This window comes from Bos indicus x Bos taurus, chromosome 15 (genome assembly GCF_003369695.1).
Source record: "Bos indicus x Bos taurus breed Angus x Brahman F1 hybrid chromosome 15, Bos_hybrid_MaternalHap_v2.0, whole genome shotgun sequence".
NCBI classification, from domain to species: domain Eukaryota; kingdom Metazoa; phylum Chordata; class Mammalia; order Artiodactyla; family Bovidae; genus Bos; species Bos indicus x Bos taurus.
The window spans coordinates 12,614,327-12,636,438 of record NC_040090.1 but is presented as its reverse complement, the minus strand read 5'-3'; the positions used below and the strand labels follow the sequence as shown (position 1 = coordinate 12,636,438).

General features: G+C 38.9%; 1 protein-coding gene across 4 annotated transcripts in view; it reads right to left on the bottom strand.

The window, feature by feature from the left end:
- Positions 1-22,112, bottom strand: part of LRRC4C (leucine rich repeat containing 4C) — a 1,428,975-nt gene that overhangs the window by 965,247 nt on the left and 441,616 nt on the right. The window lies entirely within an intron of this gene.

Here is a 22,112-nt window from a genome sequence, read left to right as displayed (position 1 = left end):
GTCCAAATGAGGTTATGAAAAAAGTTTATAATGTAACATGTTGTGAGAACTAGCATCACACGTGTATTATATATGCATTTATGTGTAGTTATGTTCTTATGGAATAATAGTACTAAGACACATTTTATCACTGTACAGTCTCTTTTATCCTAAGTGAAAGTGTGAAAATGTTAGTAGCTCAGTCATGTCCAGTTCTTTGTGACTCCATGGGCTGTAGCCCACCAAGCTCCTCTTTCCATAGAATTCTCCAGGCAAGAATACTGGAGTGGGCAGCCATTCCCTTCTCCAGAGGATATTCCCAACCCAGGGATCAAACCTGCGTCTCCTGCATTGGCAGGCAGATTCTTTACTGTCTGAGCCACCAGGGAAGTCCCTAAAGAGATGTTAACTGGGAAATGATTTGCAAAATTGGCACGAAAGCCTATTTTTGGTAGTTCAACGTTACCCAAAACATTAAATTACATTACAACTGAAAAGACATGCTGACAAAGCAGCAGGTTTTGTACATCGGAGCATTTTTGCAGACCCCAGAGTAGAGGTTCCCAAATCAAATACCTGCAGGGAGTGTGCCTTCAGCATATGCATGCTGTAAGGCTGCCCATGGTAAGCTGTTCATATGCTTATGTAAGCATAACACCTGCCTCCTTTTATGTCCTTTAAAACACTGTGTGGGCCTATCAAACAGTCAAGCAAAATATATTTTGTGGAGTGTATTTCTCAACAACTGCAAATTTGAAATCTCTGATGTTAGGCTCATGGAGGCTGCTACCACTTCCAGCTTTCACTTTCTGAGCTACGTATGCTTCCTATTCAGAAAAAGCAGTGAGAATAATTTTGAATATAACTGTATTTGCAAATCATAATGATCAAATGATTTAACAGTAACACATAGTGTATTGGCTCATTTACCCTCATAATTAGACTAGCTCTGATAAGACTACCCCACAGCTTCTATCAGTGACTCAGTACAACAAACATTTATTAAGTATCCACTGTCTCTAGAAACGGTTTGGTCCTTGTGGATTAGAAAATAAATCAGACCCGATCTCTGTGTGTAAGATGCTTATAATGCAGTGGGGGAGACTATTGTAAACAGGTAATTTCAACATAGAAGCTTCTAGGTCATTATAAGTATTTAATATATGTTTGTGGGAAGAACATATGATGAAGTATGGATAGGGTGCCCTGGAATGCAATCCAAACATGGTAGAAAGAAAGGAATACAATGGTTTCCTGGGAGAGATGAGTCCTGAGGACAAGTAGGGATTTGCCAAGCTAAGAATAAAACTTGGGTTATTAGAGGGGGTAAAAAGAGATGTAAAAGAAGCATCAAGAAACTAACTTAGTATGTAATTTTGTTACTCAGTGCTCATAAGTCTTTTTAAATTGCCACGTGTCAAATAAGCTATAAACACATGCACAATTAATGTCTGTAATAAATAGCTATTAATATTGTTAATTTAAAATATGGAAAACATAGTGTAAAAGGTAGAGCTAGGCAGAAAACAATAGGACAGACTGAGACTTTCTAAAGTCTTCAGTTCATTGTTTTATATGCCGAGGTCTGCTAAGGATGTAGCTGTTCCTCAGGAGAATTGAATTGAAATACTGAACCTAAGGGAGAAAATAGGAGAGTCATTCAGTAAAAGCAGCCTCAAAAGGAATCCTCCAGGCTTCTGAAATGTTTTTGATCACGTTCAGGCCCGTATCATAACCCTCAATGATACCCTTAGGGACTGACCTTGTTTCGCTGCATCAAAAGACTAGATAGAGATGCAGGAGCAAGCTTTCTAGGATACAAAATGCTGTGTAAATCTCCAACCAAATGTCAGAGGATGTGCTAAAGTGACAATCACTACCTCTTTCTTACCCTCAAATGCCATCAGAAGCACCAAGGCATGATTTGGTAACTAAATGATTAGACCCTCGGGGAAGCCTTTCAAATAGGAGACCTAGGTAAATTTCTTGCCTAAATGTTGTTGGCATAGAGTACTTGGAATAAGATATCAGAATAAAAGAGAAAGAAAAAATATGTATGTGCACGTGTGTGTGTGTGTATGTATATAGATGTTTCTGGGGTTATATATGTACATATATATATATATAAAATAAACTCATATATATAAACTCATATAAATTCATAAACTCATATAGAAATATATAAACTCAAATATATATAAATACATATATTCCCATAATTCTAAATTCTAAAACTCTCATTATATATGAAGCCAGCTATTAGGCTTAAATACACTTAAAAATGAATTTGCATTTCTAAAATTTTTCTGGCTTTGAAAAATCCTATGCTGTTCTCTTGCCTTTTACTTATCTCACTTTAATTAAGCCTGCTAAAGAAAATGTAAGACACACTGGCATAAATTACCAATGCAGAACTTTGTCCAACATATGACTCAAACCAAGTAGCTTTTAAGAAAAATCACGTTATTACTTTTCACGAGACTCTGTAGAGCTGAAGGACTCTCTACCTGAAGATGATGCTGTTGAAAATGATTAGTCAGTATTTGTATACTCTGCCTGAAGAGGCTAAAGGTCAAACAATGACCCACAGAGACTACAGAAGCCCTATCACTGTTACTGATAACAACACTGCCCCCTCCCTTTTACCTTCCCTTCAGATTACAAAGTCTTTTGGCTGTACTCATATCACTTCATTCTATATGGCAAGCGCCAGCGTAATGTTCATGCTATTGTGGCCATCTATTGGGTGGCGCTAGTGGTAAAGAGCCCCCATGCCAATGCAGAAGACTTAAGAGATATGTGTTCAATCCCTGGGTCTGGAAGATCCCCTTGAGAAGAAAATGCAACCCACTCCAGTATTCTCACCTCCAGAATCTCATGGACAAAGGAGCCTGGTGGGCTATGGTCCTTAGGGTAGCAAAGAGTCGACAACTGAAGCGACTTAGCACACATTATATCCTTGCTAAACAGAAAAGATGATATTGAAGCTTTAGAGACTACAAAGGACTGCTTGGTACATTACTTCATCTAACCTACAAACCTACTATCTAGGGGTTATTATCAAACATGAGGAAAACACTGCTCAGGATTTAAATAACTTGACAAGCTTATATATTCAGGTACTCTGGATGTAATACTCTACCCACTACAGCAGCTTGCCACAAAATTAACTGTTCTGAGTTTCTTAATAACCTAAGTGTTCTCAGTAATGGGACATGTCGGGTGCTCACTCAGTCAGGTGGGAAGAGAAGAGAAAATTAAGACCAGGTACAATTGGGATTCTGACAATAATCAGCTCTAGAGATGCACCGCAGTTTCAAAGACTAGTCCAAGAAGCCAAATTCCAGAAAAAAGGAGCATAAGTGGTCTTAGCATTCATATCTAAGGAGACTACTCTGGTTATGGAAACATGCCAGAAGCTGTCCCTGGTCAAAGGTGATACTTGTAAGTTGTACCCTCATAACTTTGATTACAAAAGCACATCAGGGTAAAGGACAAACTCCATGATTTAAAAAAAAAAAATTCCCTTGTGGGTAAAATGTTCAAAGATTAGGTAGGTAGGTTGTCAGATCTCTGGTTAAACTGGGTATCAAGGAAGACCTCTTATTCCAGCAGGGAGCAAGGGAATAAACACGAGAAAAATAACCCAGACATAGGAGACACACAATGGAAGTTTTGGAGAAAGACACACCTCAATTGTCTTATAAGGAACTGTGAGTGCATTTTAGCACCAAAAATCCCAAGCCTTCAGCATGATATTAATTTCAGACCCTCTGCTGGGTCATGGATAAAATAACTCACGCTTGATTCTGTTAAGACTCTATGGAGTTGAATCTTCAGGTTGAAGTAATAAATATCATGATTCTGAGAAGCAACTAAATCTGTTTCACTTTTCCTTCCCTATCCTGCAATTAACACCCACCTAACTATGTGCTCCCTAAGGGGGATTTGAAAATCTTATTTCAAACTGAAATTCCTTGTAAACCCTAAGAGAGAAAGGTTTAATTGAAACCTTCAACTGCTGTTAGTTTTTTTAAATCAATTTTTAAACATTTTCATTATGATGAAAATTATGTTACAAAATTTACAATATTGCTATTAATAGAATCTGTGAAATAGTTCATCATAATTTCCAAAAATAGTTCATTAATAGGTCTGACCAATGCCATTTTATAGTACAAATATTAAGTACTGAAAATATTTAGCTTATGAAGAAAACAGGTTTTTTTTTTTAATTTAATATATACTATAGATGCCACCCACTATTTAGTAATTAAAAATAGGAAAAAGAAAAATATGTGCTAATACACTGCAATGAGTTTTCACATCTGCATTATAATATATACTAGTTGTGGTTAATGCATTTGTTTTACTCATTTTAATTATTTACAGAGAAAATTCCACTCTGTTCATCAAAGTATACCATTAAATTATCACCACACAGTCACAATCAAAATACAGGTAAGCACCATTTTGCATAAACACTGACATTTTATGAAGCCAATTCTCTGTCCTTTGGATTAGGGGAAAAAAAATGTGCATTTACTTGATACTATGAAATGTTACCAGCTCACTTTTTAAAAGAGAAGGATCTATTTTTGACATACTTAATTGTTGGTTTCTGTCCCTTAACACAGCTGAATTCTAATGATTTTCCAGTCAACCTAGTGCTAATCAGTGAATGAAAGCAAGGTATAGCTGGATCCTTATGCTTGCTTAGGTCCTCGTGAAGAAAACTGAGTAGAAAGATTATTCTGGGGTCACATCCAAGTTTAGTTATAGTGAAACTGTTCTGGAAAACTAGAATATGGGGAGAGAAAACAAACCTCAAACCTGGAAGGGCCATCTGAGCTCTGTTAACTAGGTCTCAGGTAAATCTGAGCACTGAGCAGAGAAGTCATATAAACTCTAGTACACTGAGGCAGGAGTCAGCACAGTCATGATTCTCTGGACGGGCAAGGAACAGGACTGAGTGAAGACACATCCGGACAGTCACTGTGCTCTGACCCCATGATGCCCTCAGGAATTATACACAGGGTGGGGCTTCCCTGGTGGTCCAGTGGTTACAAAGCTACCTTGCAGTGCAGGGAACACAGGCTTAATCCCTCACCCAGGAAGATGCTACACGCCACGGGGCAACTAAGCCTGAGCACCACAACTACTGAGCCACGACTACTGAGCCTGTGCACCTAGATTCCGTGTCCCACAAAAGAAGCCAGACAGTAAGAGGACCACGCATCACAACCAGAGAGTAGCCCTTGCCCTCTGCAAGTAAAGAAAGAACGCGTGCAGCCACGCAGACCTAGAACAGCCAAAAACAAATAAACATAGGGTGACCACTTAATTCCAGTTTACCAGAGATTTTCCTGGTTTACCACTGAAATTGCTAAAGGCTGTCCAGGTTATTGTTCATACGAAATTTTCCTACACGGAGGAGCCTGGTTGGCTGCAGTCCATGGGGTCGCTAATAGTCGGACACGACTGAGTGACTTCATTTTCACTTTTTACTTTCATGCATTGGAGAAGGAAATGGCAACCCACTCCAGTGTTCTTGCCTGGAGAATCCCAGGGACGGGGAAGCCTGGTGGGCTGCTGTCTATGGGGTCGCACAGAGTCGGACATGACTGAAGCAACTTAGCAGCATCAAACTTGTTTAGACGATATATTTCAAAGCTCATTTATTCTTCAGTGTTACTTTTTGTCCAGAACTAAAGAATTAGATCAGATCAGATCAGATCAGTCGCTCAGTCGTGTCTGACTCTTTGCGACCCCATGAATCGCAGCATGCCAGGCCTCCCTGTCCATCACCAACTCCCGGAGTTCACTCAGACTCATGTCCATTGAGTCAGTGATGCCATCCAGCCATCTCATCCTCTGTCGTCCCCTTCTCCTCTTGCCCCCAATCCCTCCCAGCATCAGAGTCTTTTCCAATGAGTCAACTCTTCACATGAGGTGGCCAAAGTACTGGAGTTTCAGCTTTAGCATCATTCCTTCCAAAGAAATCCCAGGGCTGATCTCCTTTAGAATGGAATGGTTGGATCTCCTTACAGTCCAAGGGACTCTCAAGAGTCTTCTCCAACACCACAGTTCAAAAGCATCAATTCTTCGGCGCTCAGCCTTCTTTACAGTTCAACTCTCACATCCATACGTGACCACAGGAAAAACCATAGCCTTGACTAGACAGACCTTTGTTGGCAAAGTAATGTCTCTGCTTTTCAATATGCTATATAGGTTGGTCATAACTTTTCTTCCCAGGAGTAAGCGTCTTTTAATTTCATGGCTGCAGTCACCATCTGCAGTGATGTTGGAGCCCAAAAAAATAAAGTCTGACACAGTTTCCACTGTTTCCCCATCTATTTCCCATGAAGTGATGGGACCGGATGCCATGATCTTCGTTTTCTGAATGTTGAGCTTCAAGCCAACTTTTTCACTCTCCACTTTCACCTTCATCAAGAGGCTTTTGAGTTCCTCTTCATTTTCTGCCATAAGGGTGGTGTCATCTGCATATCTGAGGTGATTGATATTTCTCCCTGCAATCTTGATTCCAGCTTGTGTTTCTTCCAGTCCAGCGTTTCTCATAATGTACTCTGCATATAAGTTAAATAAACAGGGTGACAACATACAGCCTTGACGTACTCCTTTTCCTATTTGGAACAAGTCTGTTGTTCCATGTCCAGTTCTAACTGTTGCTTCCTGACCTGCATACAGATTTCTCAAGAGGCAGATCAGGTGGTCTGGTATTTCTATCTCTTTCAGAATTTTCCACAGTTTATTGTGATCCACACAGTCAAAGGCTTTGGCATAGTCAATAAAGCAGAAATAGATGTTTTTCTAGAACTCTCTTGCTTTTTCCACGATCCAGCAGATGTTGGCAATTTGATCTCTGGTTCCTCTGCCTTTTCTAAAACCAGCTTGAACATCAGGAACTTCACAGTTCACATATTGCTGAAGCCTGGCTTGGAGAATTTTAAGCATTACTTTACTAGCGTGTGAGATGAGTGCAATTGTGCGGTAGTTTGAGCATTCTTTGGCATTGCCTTTCTTTGGGATTGGAATGAAAACTGACCTTTTCCAGTCCTGTGGCGACTGCTGAGTTTTCCAAATTTGCTGGCATATTGAGTGCAGCACTTTCACAGCATCATCTTTCAGGATTTGGAATAGCTCCACTGGAATTCTATCACCTCCACTAGCTTTGTTCACAGTGATGCTTTCTAAGGCCCACTTGACTTCACATTCCAGGATGTCTGGCTCTAGGTCAGTGATCACACCATCGTGATTATCTGCGTCGTGAAGATCTTTTTTGTACAGTTCTTCTGTGTATTCTTGCCACCTCTTCTTAATATCTTCTGCTTCTGTTAGGTCCATACCATTTCTGTCCTTTATCGAGCCCATCCTTGCATGAAATGTTCCATTGGTATCTCCGATTTTCTTGAAGAGATCTCTAGTCTTTCCCATTCTGTTGTTTTCCTCTATTTCTTTGTATTGGTCGCTGAAGAAGGCTTTCTTTTCTCTTCTGGCTATTCTTTGGAACTCTGCATTCAGATGTTTATATCTTTCCTCTTCTCCTTTGCTTTTCACTTCTCTTCTTTTCACAGCTATTTGTAAGGCTTCTCCAGACAGCCATTTTGCTTTTTTGCATTTCTTTTCCATGGGGATGATCTTGATCCCTGTCTCCTGTACAATGTCACAAACCTCATTCCATAGCTCATCAGGCACTCTAAGAATAGACAGCTCTGAAAAATATGTCTGGCCACCACCAAAGATGAACAGTATGAAAAATGGTGACTTCTAATAGGGTTGTCTGTATTGCAGATTGTTAGAAAACCTAAAAAGTTTGAAAGTGAAAGTTGCTCAGTCACGTCCGACTCTTTGTGACCCTATGGACTCTATGGTCCGTGGGATTCTCCAGGCCAGAATATTGAAGTGAGTAGCCTTTCCCTTCTTTAGGGCATCTTCCCAATCCAGGGATCGAACCCAGGTCTCCCTCTTTGCAGGTGGGAACAACAAAAGGGAAGTTGGTAAATCCCCTTTCTCCATGGACTCCAAGCCATCACCATTAACAACAGTGCAAATGTCTCCACTTTAATCAGGCAGGTGAGCTTACTCAGGTGTCAGTCTCTGGGCATAGGTGGCACATTCTTGGAGCATAGGTGGCACTCAGTAATTACAATTCTTTTGCAATTACTGGTCCAATGCTTACAAATCAGAAGAGATACACACATACACACAGATACATATTTATACATACAAACACACACACACACACACACAGACATCTAAAACAAAACTAGCTTTAATTCTGTTGCCGGGAAGGAGCCCCCAAAGGGTTTCAGTGATCTTCTCTTTATTTTTCTATAAATCCCTGTAAACCAGTTAATCCCCTTAATTTCCCTAACCTCATTTACATCTCCAATCTAATTTCCCACCAGGTTCTAAAATCTCTAGGTAAGGTATTTCCATAGTCGTGTTTCTCTTTGTGTCCCTCAGTCCTTCCAATTTCAGGAGGAAGCTTTCTTGCTGCCTGTTTCCAAATAGGCCACTATTGTGGACTCTACAAAATGAGAGGTGGTTTGTTCTAATAAGACAGAATCAAAAAGAAGAGAGATAATATAGAGTATTAAGTCAACCATTGGCCATGTGAACATTCAGATTGTCTGTAGGGGCCTTATGTAAATTCAAGTTTATAGGTTCTGGAAAACAAGGAAATAAATGTTCATTCACTCATGTTCACATTCTCTCTCTCTCTCTCTCTCTCTCTCTCTCTCTCACACACACACACACACACACACACACACACCTGTGTATGAACATTCATTTTGCACAAAGAAATCCCATTCACAAATTCTTATTTTCATTATAATGTTTAGGACAGGCATTACAGAGTTGAATTTAAACATACCCTGCCAATTTTAAAAAAGGAGTAAATTGGATATTTGTATTTGTAGAATGATTCCTATATGTAACTACTGTTATTGTGAAAACTCTGGCTGGAAGGGAATCTCTATTTGCAAGTACTATGGGGCCTTTGCACTAAGGAACAATGAAAGGAAAGAATGGGAATTGAATACAATTCCCTTTTTTGCTGCCAGGTCTCTCCCTGTGGAGCTTCACATATCCCCAGGAGCCTGTACCCCTCCCCAATCCTACAACAAAATCAATAATATCTAAAGCAGACTAGACAAAGAAAGAATACTTATGGACCTCAAAAAGGTATAACCCTGATGTATCAGGTCATATGAGTCCATATGATAGAAAGTCTGAACCCCTCGGAGGACCCAGAACATTGCTTCCTTCCGCCCCACCCTGTATCACTAAGTGTTCTTTCCATAAACGTCTGCATGACCTTTCTGCCTATTCTACATCAGGAGAATACCCTGTATTAAGCTCAAGGATATCAAACAGTCTTGTATTCATCTTTGTCCTTTTAACAGAGGTTGGCCCAGGGTTTTGAATATAGCAAAGCATAATGAATATTTGTAATGTGAATGGGACAGTCTGAACATATACGAAACACAGTATTTGAAAGAAAGATAAACTGCTGAATTATAACCAGAAACAGGATAGTTCTTTTGCCCAGTTCAATATTTTTTAAATAATTGGTTTTAGTTGTCACTAATTTAAATTAAATTTTACATTTAAGCAGATATTTGTTTAGACTTCTCTTGACATACCAGGAAACCTGATGGCTCTGGGCCTCTTTTCCCTCTGTTAACAATTAGTTGGGGATGAAATAAACAGACTCCTGTAGAAGGACTCAGTGTTATCAGTTTGACATAGACCTCACCATTCCCTATTATTTTATACCCGGAGTCCTTTACTTACCTGATTTCTTGGCCTCAGTTTCTGCTTGTGGAAAAATAAACTGGTTTGTGGAGGTGTATTTGGAGGCTCAGTAATCTTTGTGCACCCACAAGTCTAGCTGATCTTTAATTCCCTGGGCATTTCATGTAAGTGTGTATACATTCATGTGTGACTTTTTCTTAGAAATGGTTTCATCAAATTTTCAAAAGAATGTATATCTCAAAAAAAATCTAGACTGAGAAATGAGTCGCTCAATAAGAAAATACCTACTAAATACCCACTATATGTAGAGTCTTGAGATCTCAGATCTTTTAAACCTTGAATATCTTACATTATGCATACAGGTATATAAACACACATATACACACCTCCATTTTAACAGGGACTTTCCATGTAGCTAAGAAGTAATCAAAGATTCAGAGGAACACTGACTTAATTCACATTGTACTTCAGACTGAATGGCACTCTCTCAATATAGATTCTCAGCTGAAACTCTCATTTCCTTTGGATGATGATCTCTGATCAGACCCCTCAGTCTCCACACTTCAGCCATGACAAGGGAGTACAGAGAAAGTCTTCAGACTCATGATAAAAGACTTCCCAACCTGAATCTGAAATAAATGTCTCCAATTTATACAAACTGTGACATTTTAGAAAATCAAAGGGTTTAATATTGACTATCTGATTAAATATACAAGGACTTTCTTTGGTATTTAACAGTCCTTGAATCTAGATGTAATCTTGCAAGCTGGAGCCTCTTCCTTGTTTAAAATATTGTTTATTGGCTCATTTTATTTTCATTTTTTTAGAGTGAGTTACATACACCCCAGAACAACTTTTTCTGTGTTCTCTGAAGATTTATTTAACACCACCTGGGTTATAAAGGTACACTGAAACTAGAGGAAGTTTTTAATCCCACTAAAAAGATTGCCAATAAAAGGAATTTTAGAATTGCTAAAAAAAGACAATGGGCCCAAATGCAGGTGCTTATGCAAAACCCCACATCACCAAACTAAGACTTAAAAAATTAGTTTCAGTTTTTCCAGAAATGGAATCTGGAATCAGTCAATAAAGAATCACCTGATCAATATTACTTAGGCCATCTGCCTGACAGACCCTGTGTGTGTTCAGTCACTCAGTCGTGTCCAACTCTTCTACATTTCCATGGTCTGTAGCTCACCAGGCTCCTCTGTCCATGGGATTCCCCAGGCAAGAACACTGGAGTAAGTTGACACCAGGGGATCCTTCCTGACCCAGAGGATCTTCCCTACCCAAAGATGGAATCCAAGTCTCCCACGTTTCCTGCACTGCAGGCAGATTCTTTAATGCTGGGCCATCAGGGAAACCCATCTATACACCCTTGCTGTCTCCTAAAGGATACTTTGTAGCCAAACAGTTTTGTTGTCGAGGGTAATTTTCTTGTTGCTTCTCCATTCTGTCTTTAAAAGTCTTTCATTTTGTACAGTTCCTCAGAGTTCCTTTCTATCCACTAGACTAGATGCTGTCTGATTCAAATTGATTTTGCTCAAATAGACCCTTATAAGGTTTAATATGTCTTAGTTTATCTTTTAAAGAATCCAAGAGGTCACTTCCAAAATGGATATGCTTTCCTGGAATAGTACATTGAAGAGGTTTTCAGAAATAAGAACCACCCTATTTGACACACTGTCATATGTGCAGAAGCAACACTCTCATTTCAGTTTTCTGCAGAGTGGAGTATCTTGCTCCAAAACTGCAAAATATTAATGGGAAATTCCTAGCAAGAATAGGTACAGTTATTGGTGCCAAGTCAGGGGGTGGGGTAATAAAGAGTAGGCAAAGGAGCTTGTTTCTAATGGTATTAGAGATGCCTTTTCAGAATTACTGGGAAAGGAAAGCTCGTAATGCATATGTATATTATAGATATAGATATAGATATAATATCTATGTATCTATCTCATAATGTTTTAAACCAGATTTTCTGGCCACATATAGATGTCAATTACAAATTGGCACTAGCCATGGGCACTTGCCATTTACCTCTATAACAATTAAATCAGGTGCTGTTGCAGCTACTGATTTTCAACACCCTCTGAAAGGCATTCAGGGTGGAGAGCAGAAATGAGGTACTCTGTGATAGGGGGGAAACGCGGAACAGAACTTTAGAGAGTTAGATATTTTCAGGTGTTGATTTTATGAGCCCAATTCTTATATATCCTCCTATCTAGAAAAACACTAAAATCCTTCATGGTGATGACTGCTCTTTGTGACTAGAAAAAAGCTTCTGCAAAAAATATGTGCTTGATTACATGTACTCCCCCTTCAGGAAAATCACATCCATAATGACCTCTACCCTGCCTCTGTGGAGCAGTTCCTTTATCTGAGGTGCTATCTGATGTGCTGTCTCCCAGTCTGCAGTTCTCATTCTGCCCCCAATAAAACTTAACTCAAAATTCTCACATTGTGTAATTTTTTTAAGTCAACATAAAGATATTCAGACACTATGATGCCTGACTTGCAGAACTGTTCCATTCTTAAAGCACTGTGCCTACTTAGTCACTCAGTCACGTACAACTCTTTGAGACACTATGGACTGTAGCCAGGCTCCCCTGTTCATGGGATTTTTCAGGCAAGAATACTGGAATGGGTTTCCATTTCCTCTTCCAGGATACCTTTCCTATCCAGGGATTGAACCTGCATCTCCTGCTTTGCAGGCAGATTCTTTACCTCCTGAGCCATCAGGGAAGCTTTCTTAAAGGGTCAAAATGGTGTATTTTATGTAGGTATCTATAATAATGAATGGAGTAGGAAATGGCAACCCACTCCAGTATTCTTGCCTGGAGAATCCCATGGCCAGAGGAGCCTAGCAGATTATGGCCCATGGGATAGCAAAGAGTTATAATGAAATCGACTTGTATAGCACTGTAGAGTCCGTATAACTTTATCACATACATTATGTTGCATGACCCTTATAAGCTGAGAGCAGTCAGTCAGCAGTGGTGGAATCGTCATCCACGACCACACACTCATACACATACACACAAGTCCACACAATTCACATATACAGTACTTGAATGTGTTTACACACATTCTCACACACTGGCACATATACACATTCAGAATTCACATATGCTCACAAATATATATATATATATATATATATATGTATATACTCACAAATATGGTCATGCATATAATACACTCACACATATGTATGCTTCTGGAATGTGTATGGGTCTAAATTGTTGTTCTTCTACAACTGTAGTGTGTTAAAGATAAACTTCCTAAATCAAAATACGTGGACAAGAACTTATGTACCTCAATTCTCTAGCACAGATCCCTAAATTAAAGGGAAAAAAGGAAAGAAAGGGCACTGTTATCCAATTCCAACCAAGAAGGTTCACAATTGTAGGAGTTTATTTGTCAACCTTTTTGTGTCTTGAATGTCTCCTTGATACATTAGGCCAGGCTACTTGCTCCATGATGATAAACTTTGTCACATAATAGCAGATATGTTGGATTTCTGAAATACCCAGATCTTGAATTGCAGTTACAATGCTTGTAAACAGAGGCAAAAACACGCCAGGGAAATTGAAATCAGATGTGGTGCCTAAAGAGCAAGGGTTTACTTAAAGGCTTGTTAGCTAATATCATGAGCATTCACCCAAATCTGACCTCTGAGCTCCTTTACAAGCATCTAACTATGCTTCTCTGCAAAACAAAATTTTTTTCCAATTTATGCTTTTAAGTTATTTAACTTAAAAGTCAGAGCAAAAATGAGCCACATGGAGAGACCAGAAGGAGTGTAGGTGGAAAGATTAAAACTGAAGCATAATTCACTGTCTAATGCACATTTCCTTGCCACAACTCTGCTCTCTCCACCTCCCTAAAGCTCCCTTCTTCATCACCTTTTCTCTAATATTTCTCTGTGGTTCACCCACATCATTTTTCTCTTAGATCTTCAGGGAGCTGTACTGTAATGAAATCTCCAGTTTGCTAATGGGCAACAGAATAATCGAGTTGCATGCTGACCCATATTTTGCATGTTAATTTGTGTCAGCCAGGGATACCTTCTTTTTTTGGTTAAATGTTTCCACCCTGGGTGAAATACTAGATGAAAAAACACAGACAAATCACGGACACAAACGACCAGTAGTAAACAAGCAGCTGTCTTTCAGATCTTACCACATGGAAAGACATTCATCTTACTCTAATTGGCATGGATGGTAATTGTGAGCTGGGAGACAATTACCAGATAAAAGGAGTCCCTGGTTTGCACCTTTGCATTCCAATGAACCACCTGCTTTTGTCTGTTTCTTTGTCTCATGCAAGCCTCATCTAACCCCCAAAAGATGATATAGATGAGAACCTTTTGGCAAGGGAAGAAATATAAAGGGAGGAATGTAACCCAGAGCATTGATTTGAAAGGGTTGAATTGTTCCCTCGTAAGTTTCAGCAAGCCTGAAATGGATGTGGGAGAACCTGATTTACTTGGACCCCAAACAGGCAAGTCCTAGGAAGAGAAACTCAAATCCTCTTGGTTCTTGAACTTTATAGCCTTAGACCAAACCAGGAGCATGTGTAAAAAGACAACATTATTGAATTATAAGCAGCTCTTTCCTGTCTTCTCTAGATGTTGGATGTGACAAGGGGATTTTATTCACTGAAGATGTTAAATGTCATTCCTATTCTTCAAACTTGCTGTGTAAGAAAGTCTGTATCAAGGGTTATTCTTTCCACTTACTTTCTAGGTCGATAATAATGTTTAATATTTCAGTCGTCACTCTGTGTCAGGCTAAGTCATTTACATGCATTATCTCAGTTAAATATCCAGGATACATAGTCATTCTTATGCCATTCTCATAGCCATTTTACAGATGAGGAAACTGAGGCTCAGGGAAATTAAATTATGCAAGCTTGTGCAGTTAGTGACAAAATGAACTATTGTATCCACTGCTCTCTGATGCTACACTCTCACCTTTAACATTTATTATCACTATGACAAAAAAGAGGTGAAATCAGAAGGATACTAAATAATCATGAATAATAAATAGTCTGTATTATTAGTCAGCAGTGTTCAGTGTTACACTGTTTCTATTGCACCTTAGCACATTTCTCACCTGAACCTCACAACCACCAAGAACGATAGATAAGGATTTATAGTTCCTGTTTGATGAATGAAAACCTTGAAATGACAGGTCAATGACATTTCAAAATCATACAACATATATGCAAGCTCCCATCCTCATTATCACATACACACAATATGGAGGAGGAGAAAGAAGACTCCAACATTTGATAATTTAAAAACTGTCATCTTTCCTGTGGGTGAGATTTACAAGCTAAAGTATGAGTGTCACATGGCCCCAGGAAAATTTTAGCTAGACAATATGACTAATAAGGTTATTGGTAGGGTTCTGTATAAGTGCAAGAGGGAGTATATACATTCTAGTAACAAGAGAAAAAATTGAAGAAAAACTTTGCTCCATGTCACACTGGTGGAAGAAGTAATGCAAGTATGCATAAGTAAAAAATGTGAATCTTTGAATGTAGGATAATAATTTTGCCAAAGAAGCCATCAGTCATCTGGACAATGGTTTAGCTTGGGAGGGAGAATCCAGGATACCAGTGTATTCAAAATAGCCTTTTCCCAAATATCCATTGTTTATCTTGACAGTCTTCTTGACTCCAAAACAGTGAAAGATAATCAGTAAAAGGTTGTGGGTTGGTTTTTTTTTTTTTTTTTTTCTTTTGATGATATCCTTTTGACCAGACTGGATCTAGGACCTGGTGAGAACAGAATCAAATTTGTTAACTACCATAAAGGAACTTACAAATGAAAGTGATGGGAATCCATCCATATATATATGCAGTCCATGTTCAGATATAAAAAAGCGTTAAGTGATGTTACTATAGATTTCAGAAGTTCAGAGAATAAAGTAAATATTTACCAATTTCAAACAAGTTGCTTAGAATGCAATCACAGGATACACTGGTATAGAAAACTGTATTAAATCTCCCCAATGGAAACTAATTTATCCATGAGCTAAAAGACATTAGCATTGTCTCTAAAATGTATAGTATTCAGTGTGGCTGAGTGTAGCTGTATTAATCCAAGTCTCTTCTGGAATATTTTCACTGTTGTTCAGCCATAAAAGTTATCAGGGCATTTCACCTGAAGTCTATGGTGCTTCTCCCTTGAATATGTAAACTTGAGCCCTCTTTATAGCTCATTAACATCCATTTTTCTTTAGCTGTAGTTAGATGCTTCCTGTCATCCATTTCACCAAGCATTTCTGGAAAATCATTACTCATCACTGATTTTTTTCCATTGTTTGCTATTTACTGGCCAAGACTATACACTGATGTCATTTAATCTCATAAGTTTTATGCTAAGACAAAGGATGTGTCTCCTTAATGACTTACATACAGAATTTAAAAACGGAAGAGACCGATGGGTTTTTTGCGTGATTTCCTGAATTTTGTCAGTGGGGAAACTGAGGCAAAATATTTAAATGGCACACCTAGGCAGCGTAGTTAATGGTTGATATCGGAAGAGACCCACTCTTTCCTTTTCCTTTCTTCTCACATTTCTCCAGGCTGTCTCACTCCCATGGAATATTTATACCGTCCTGGCATTTGAAAGCAAGTTAGTAGAAATATAATCACTACCCAGTATTTGCTGCTGAAGGGTTAGAATAATCCAGACCATGGAGATAGAAGGATGGGTTGATGTTGATGCCTTTAATATGCCATGGCCAAATGCTCTTCTTTCTGGGAGCTCCTGCAGACTTCAAATAGATATGTGCTCCCTTAAACAGATGAGATGGAGAAGGCAATGGCACCTCACTCCAATACTCTTGCCTGGAAAATCCCATGGACGGAGGAGCCTGGTAGGCTGTAGTTCATGGGATCGTGAAGAGTCAGACATGACTGAGTGACTTCACTTTCACTTTTCACTTTCATGCATTGGAGAGGGAGATGGCAACCCACTCCAGTTGTTCTTGCCTGGAGAATCCCAGGAACGGCAGAGCCTGGTGGGCTGCCATCTATGGGGTCACACAGAGTTGGACACGACTGAAGCGACTTAGCAGCAGCAGCCGCAGCAGCAAACAGGTGAGAGAAGGCCAATCGTGAGTTCACACAGCTTTGGTGGGAACAGCAACACATCTCAGTGATGTGAGGAGCCCAAGGAGTCCTTGTCCAGATGGGATTAGTAATATCTCTGTAATGCAAATATGGCCCAGCTATTGTAGGAGGCTGATTTATATCTGGAAATGACTTTCCTAACTCCATGAGAGAAGTGAAACATTTATGGTAGTAGTCATTTACTTGCTGAGTTGTGTCCGATCCTTTTGCAACCCCATGGACTGTAGCCAGCCACGGTCCTGTGTCCAATGGATTTCCCAGGCAAGAATACTGGAGTAGGTTGCCATTTCCTTCTCCAGGGGATCTTTCTGATCCAGGATAGATCCTGTGTCTGCTGCATTGGCAGATGGATTCTTTACCACTGAGCCATCAGGGAAGCCTGAGGGTGAGTCAAAGTGCACCTTGTCGGTGTCTTCCACTCCAGGAAATAAAGGAAATTTCCACATGGTAAATTTTAAGTATGTACAAAAGTCACAGCACCGTTCTCACTTCATGGCCATTGTGTCTACTGTAAGGAAGTAACGATCACAAAATTTACAGAACTATGTTGTGCCTTTTATTTTCATCCTGACTCCTAAAATCTAAAGACCAGAGAGCTAATCAGAAGGAAAAGAGCAGAGAAGCTAGGCCTGTTTTATCCACAAGAACATATGAACTGACTATATTGTTGGTTAACATCATTGTTTCAAAGGGCTTTAATGGTTGATTTCTGTTCTTGGAAATGCTTATAAAGTAAGAATTGTGTATTATCTTTATAAAGACATGATTGTGACATGTGCCTTTGTGTTTTGAGTGCCAGGTATTGGGTTAGGTGCTTCTCAACCACGGCTCATTTCCTTTCCTCTTTCACTGCACAAGGAAAGATTCATTGCCTTTTTTCTTTTTTTCTTTTTAATAGACAAGGACACAGACTTGGTAAGACTCAGTAACCTAAATCACACAGCTAATAAGTGGAGGGACCACTGAGTATGCCTTTCTGACTCTAATTCTTGGGCCCCAGAGGGAGTATGAAAAGAGAACACTTGCTCAACGACCGTATATGTGCTATGTGGCGAGCTCTAGACACATCACACTGTCTGACTCTAGGGCAAAGAGAAGATTAAAGAAATTACTCTCGATTAAAATGTGATGGCAATTGGGGACAGAACAGTCATTGTCTGGAGTATTTCAGAGCAATTCTGTAGATCCCTGACTTAAGGTGAAAGTGAAACTCGCTCTGTCATGTACGACTCTTTGCGATCCCGTGGACTATACCGTCCATGGAATTCTCCAGGCCAGGATACTGGAGCAGGTAGCCTTTCCCTTCTCCAGGGGATCTTCCCAACCCAGGGATCGAAACCAGGTCTCTCACATTGCAGGTAGATTCTTTACCAACTGAGCTAACAGGGAAGCCCTCCCTGACTTAAAGTTATGTCTAATTGTGCTAAAACAAAAATTTTAATTGTGCACATCTTGAGGCAGAGGGACTGTGCATCAGTGATTCAGTTGTTTGGGAATGAGACTAGCCAACACTGAGCATCTTCACATCGGTGTTGCTTGCTTTTCTCTGCTGGTCACTGCTTTGATCGTAAGTCTCATGAAATGGCAAACTTAGGTTTACTGTGACAAGTGGTTTAGAAAACAAAGCTATTTACCCTCCCTTATTTCTGTACTTTAGAGAGAGCTAAGTGAAGAGAAGTGATAGTCACTCAGCCATGTCTGCTTCTTTGCGACTCCATGGTCTGTCCATGGAATTCTCCAGGCAAGAATACTGGAGTGGGTTGCCTTTCCCTTCTCCAGGGGATCTTCCTGACCCAGGGATTAAACCTGGGTCTCCTGCACTGCAGGCAGATTCTTTACTATCTGAGCTACCAGGGAAGCCTAAGAAGTCTAAAAATGTGACAGTTGTTGGTTATAAAAGCAAACAGAATAACACTCTTTACAAACTAGTTCCATTTGACAAGTCTTAAGGGAGTGATCATTGTCTATTATTTACATGACTATCATAAGAACAATGATATTTGCAAATTGAGAATATAATCCTTCTGGATATCAAGATTACTCAGGTTTTGGATATCTACATGAAAAATAATGAATTTGGACCCCCTAAATCAAACCATATACAATAAATAACATAAGTAAAAGACCAAACTATAAGAACTGATACTGTAAATAAAACTCTTAAGTCATCTTAAATTAGGCAATAGCTTTTTGGCTATGACACCAAAAGGCAAAAACAACCACAAGAAAAATAAATAAATAGGACTTCACCAAAATTTAAAATGTTTTTGTACCTAAGGATACCACAAAGAAAGTGAAAAGGCAATTCACAAAATAGGAGAAAATGTCTGTAAACCATATATTTGACAACGGTCTTGTATTCACAATACATAAAGAACTTCAGCCCTCAATAATAAAAAGAAAACCCAATTTTAAAAATTGACAAAGGCTTTAAATAGATGTTTCTCCAAAGAAGAGACATCAAAGGCAAATAATACATATAAAGATGCTCAACCTTATTGGTTATTAGAAAAATTCAAATCAAAACCACAATGAGATATCACTTAATACCCTAGTATTATTATAATATGATGATAATAATGATGATGATAATGGCGATAAGGATATGGAAAAGTTGTAATTTCCCTACATTGCTGGTGGTAATGTAGAATGGTGCAGCCACTATGGAAAACAGTTTGACATCTTCTCAAAAAGCTAAACACAGAATCAGCAAACCATCCAGCAACTCTCCTCTGTAATAGGATCTAACTTCATTTTTTGATGTTTGACTGTTAAGAGCTTTTAAGTCTCACCACCCTCTTTCTTTGACCAAACTAATACAAAAGCCCAATTATTCCCTCTTTTGGCATTGTTGGGTGATTTAAACCACTGAGTCTCCTTCCCTTGTGTGGGATCATCACCCCAGCTCTATTCTCTAACCACAAAGTAAAAACTCAAGCCAGTCTCCTTTTCCTTCCCCCTTTAGCAATTTTTGGGCTGGATTAGGAGGCCTGCCTTGCTCTCCCCAGAAAGCCTCATTGTAAAAATTTTCCATACCCTCTTGCTTTGTGTAGCAACAGCAGTCTTGACATGCAAACCAAATTTTGGGTGAGGCTACATCCTGTTTCTATATAATGACTTCAGCATAGTTTTAGGTATTTGCCTAAGATCACTGAAAGCATATGTTCACACAAAACTGGACATGAATGTTCATAGCTGTATATAATAGCCAAAAAGTAGGAAAAAAATCCAAATGTCTCTTAACTGAGCAGTAAATAATTAAATGTAGTTGATTTATACAATGGATATTGGGCATTAAAAAAATGAAGCTATCGTATGCAACACATAATGGATAAACTGAAAAATTACACTAAGTGAAAGAAACCAGTCATGAAAGGTCACAAATTCTTTGCTTCCACTTATGTGAAATGTCCAGAGTAGGCAAGTTCATAGAGATGGAAAGTGGATTAGGGGCTGGGGAGAGAGGAGGATTGGGGAATGGCTGCTTAAAGGCTGTGGAGTTTCTTTGGGATGAGGATATGCTCTGAAATTATATAGTAGTGAAGGCTGTGAATGTACTAAAGCCCAGCAATCTGTATGTATTAAAGTGGTAACTATTAAAGCATGTTAATTATGTTTTAATGAAAAATAATAAAATTTTTTTTTAATTAAGAAAGATTACCTAGGTTTATCACCTTTAAGTAAAGCCTTGGTAACCCTATTCTTTGCTCAAAAGATACTGATGATGCCATATTAATCAGAGAGTTAAAAATCTAATTTATTATGATTACCAGGACTGTGAGGTATAATCGAACCCAAGTCTCATCTGTTTATATTTTTCACTATTCAACTTGAACCTTTGTGTTCCAGAAACACCAACTGTGCCCAGACTTCCTTCCTTGTATACCTGGTGTTTCTCCACTTCGGATAGATCTATTCATACTTTTGGAGTTCTTTGTCCTTTGAGATCAAGTTATATAGCTAACCATCAAGTCCTCCCGAGAGTTTTTTCTCTTCTTTGTCTCCTAAAGCATTTTATGAACGAATCTCTTCCACAGTTTTCTCAAACTCTCTCAATTTTGTACTTGACTTTTTGCCCCTGTCATATCTTTTCTACATTATGCTAAAATCCTTGGCAGCAGAATACTTTGTTTTAACTTTTTCTTTTTAAGATGTAGATACTAAAAACAAATGTATTCAAGAAAAGATAGGTGCATGGGTAGGTGAATACATTTGCAAATTAAATAACAAATTGAATAACAGCCAAGTGCACTGGAAATCTGTAACAGAGGAAATATTGAGCTAAGACATTCAGTTTAGTCTTGATCCCTTTTCTATTTATTTTTTTTTTTTCACCTTGAAAATTTCTAGTGCTCCTTGTATAATGGTTAATATGTTATCTGGAGACTTCGTACACTTTCATTCATTCAGAAATCTTGATGGTTTCATTTTGTGATGAGTATACATTTATTGTTGAGGAGTTAAAATCTTGAACTTCTATTCCATTGCTGTGGTGCTTAGTCACTCAGTCGTGTCTGACTCTTTGAGACCCCATGGACTGTAGCCCGCCAGGCTCCTCTGTCCATGGGGATTCTCCAGGCAAGAATACCGAAGGGGGTTGCCATTGCCCTCCTCCAGGGAATCTTCCCAACCCAGAGATCGAACTCAGGTCTCCCACATTGCAGGCAGATTCTTTACCATCTGAGTCATTCCGTTACACTGTACATATTGAGTGAGTTTCTTCTGACGGATGTTGTACTAGCTGCCATGGATGCTGCAGTGAACCTTGTACTGAGAGCAAGGAACCTGCTGGGAAAGGAGCGCCCTTGGGAGAGAAAATAAGTCTAAAGCCCTGAAAACATGAATGAGCTTGACTTGTTGGAGGGATGGGATGGGGAAGTGGAAGAGAGGTTCAAGAAGGAGGGGATCTATGTATACATATAGCTGACTTACTTAATTGTATAGCAGAAACTAAGTCATCATTGTAAAGCAATTATATTCCAATAAAAAAAAGTATTCTGGGGGAAAAAAAAAAAACATCTCCCTGGTTTTCTATTTTGTATATTTCCAGTTTTGAGTTGTTAGTTTATTCCCTTTGTTTATTTTTCTCTTGGGATATTCAAAACAAGGTACTTCACCTCATAAATATATTACTGTTTAAGAAAAAAGAAGGGATAGTGACAAGCATTGTGAATGGGGAGACTAATCTGTAGCATTTCAAGAGT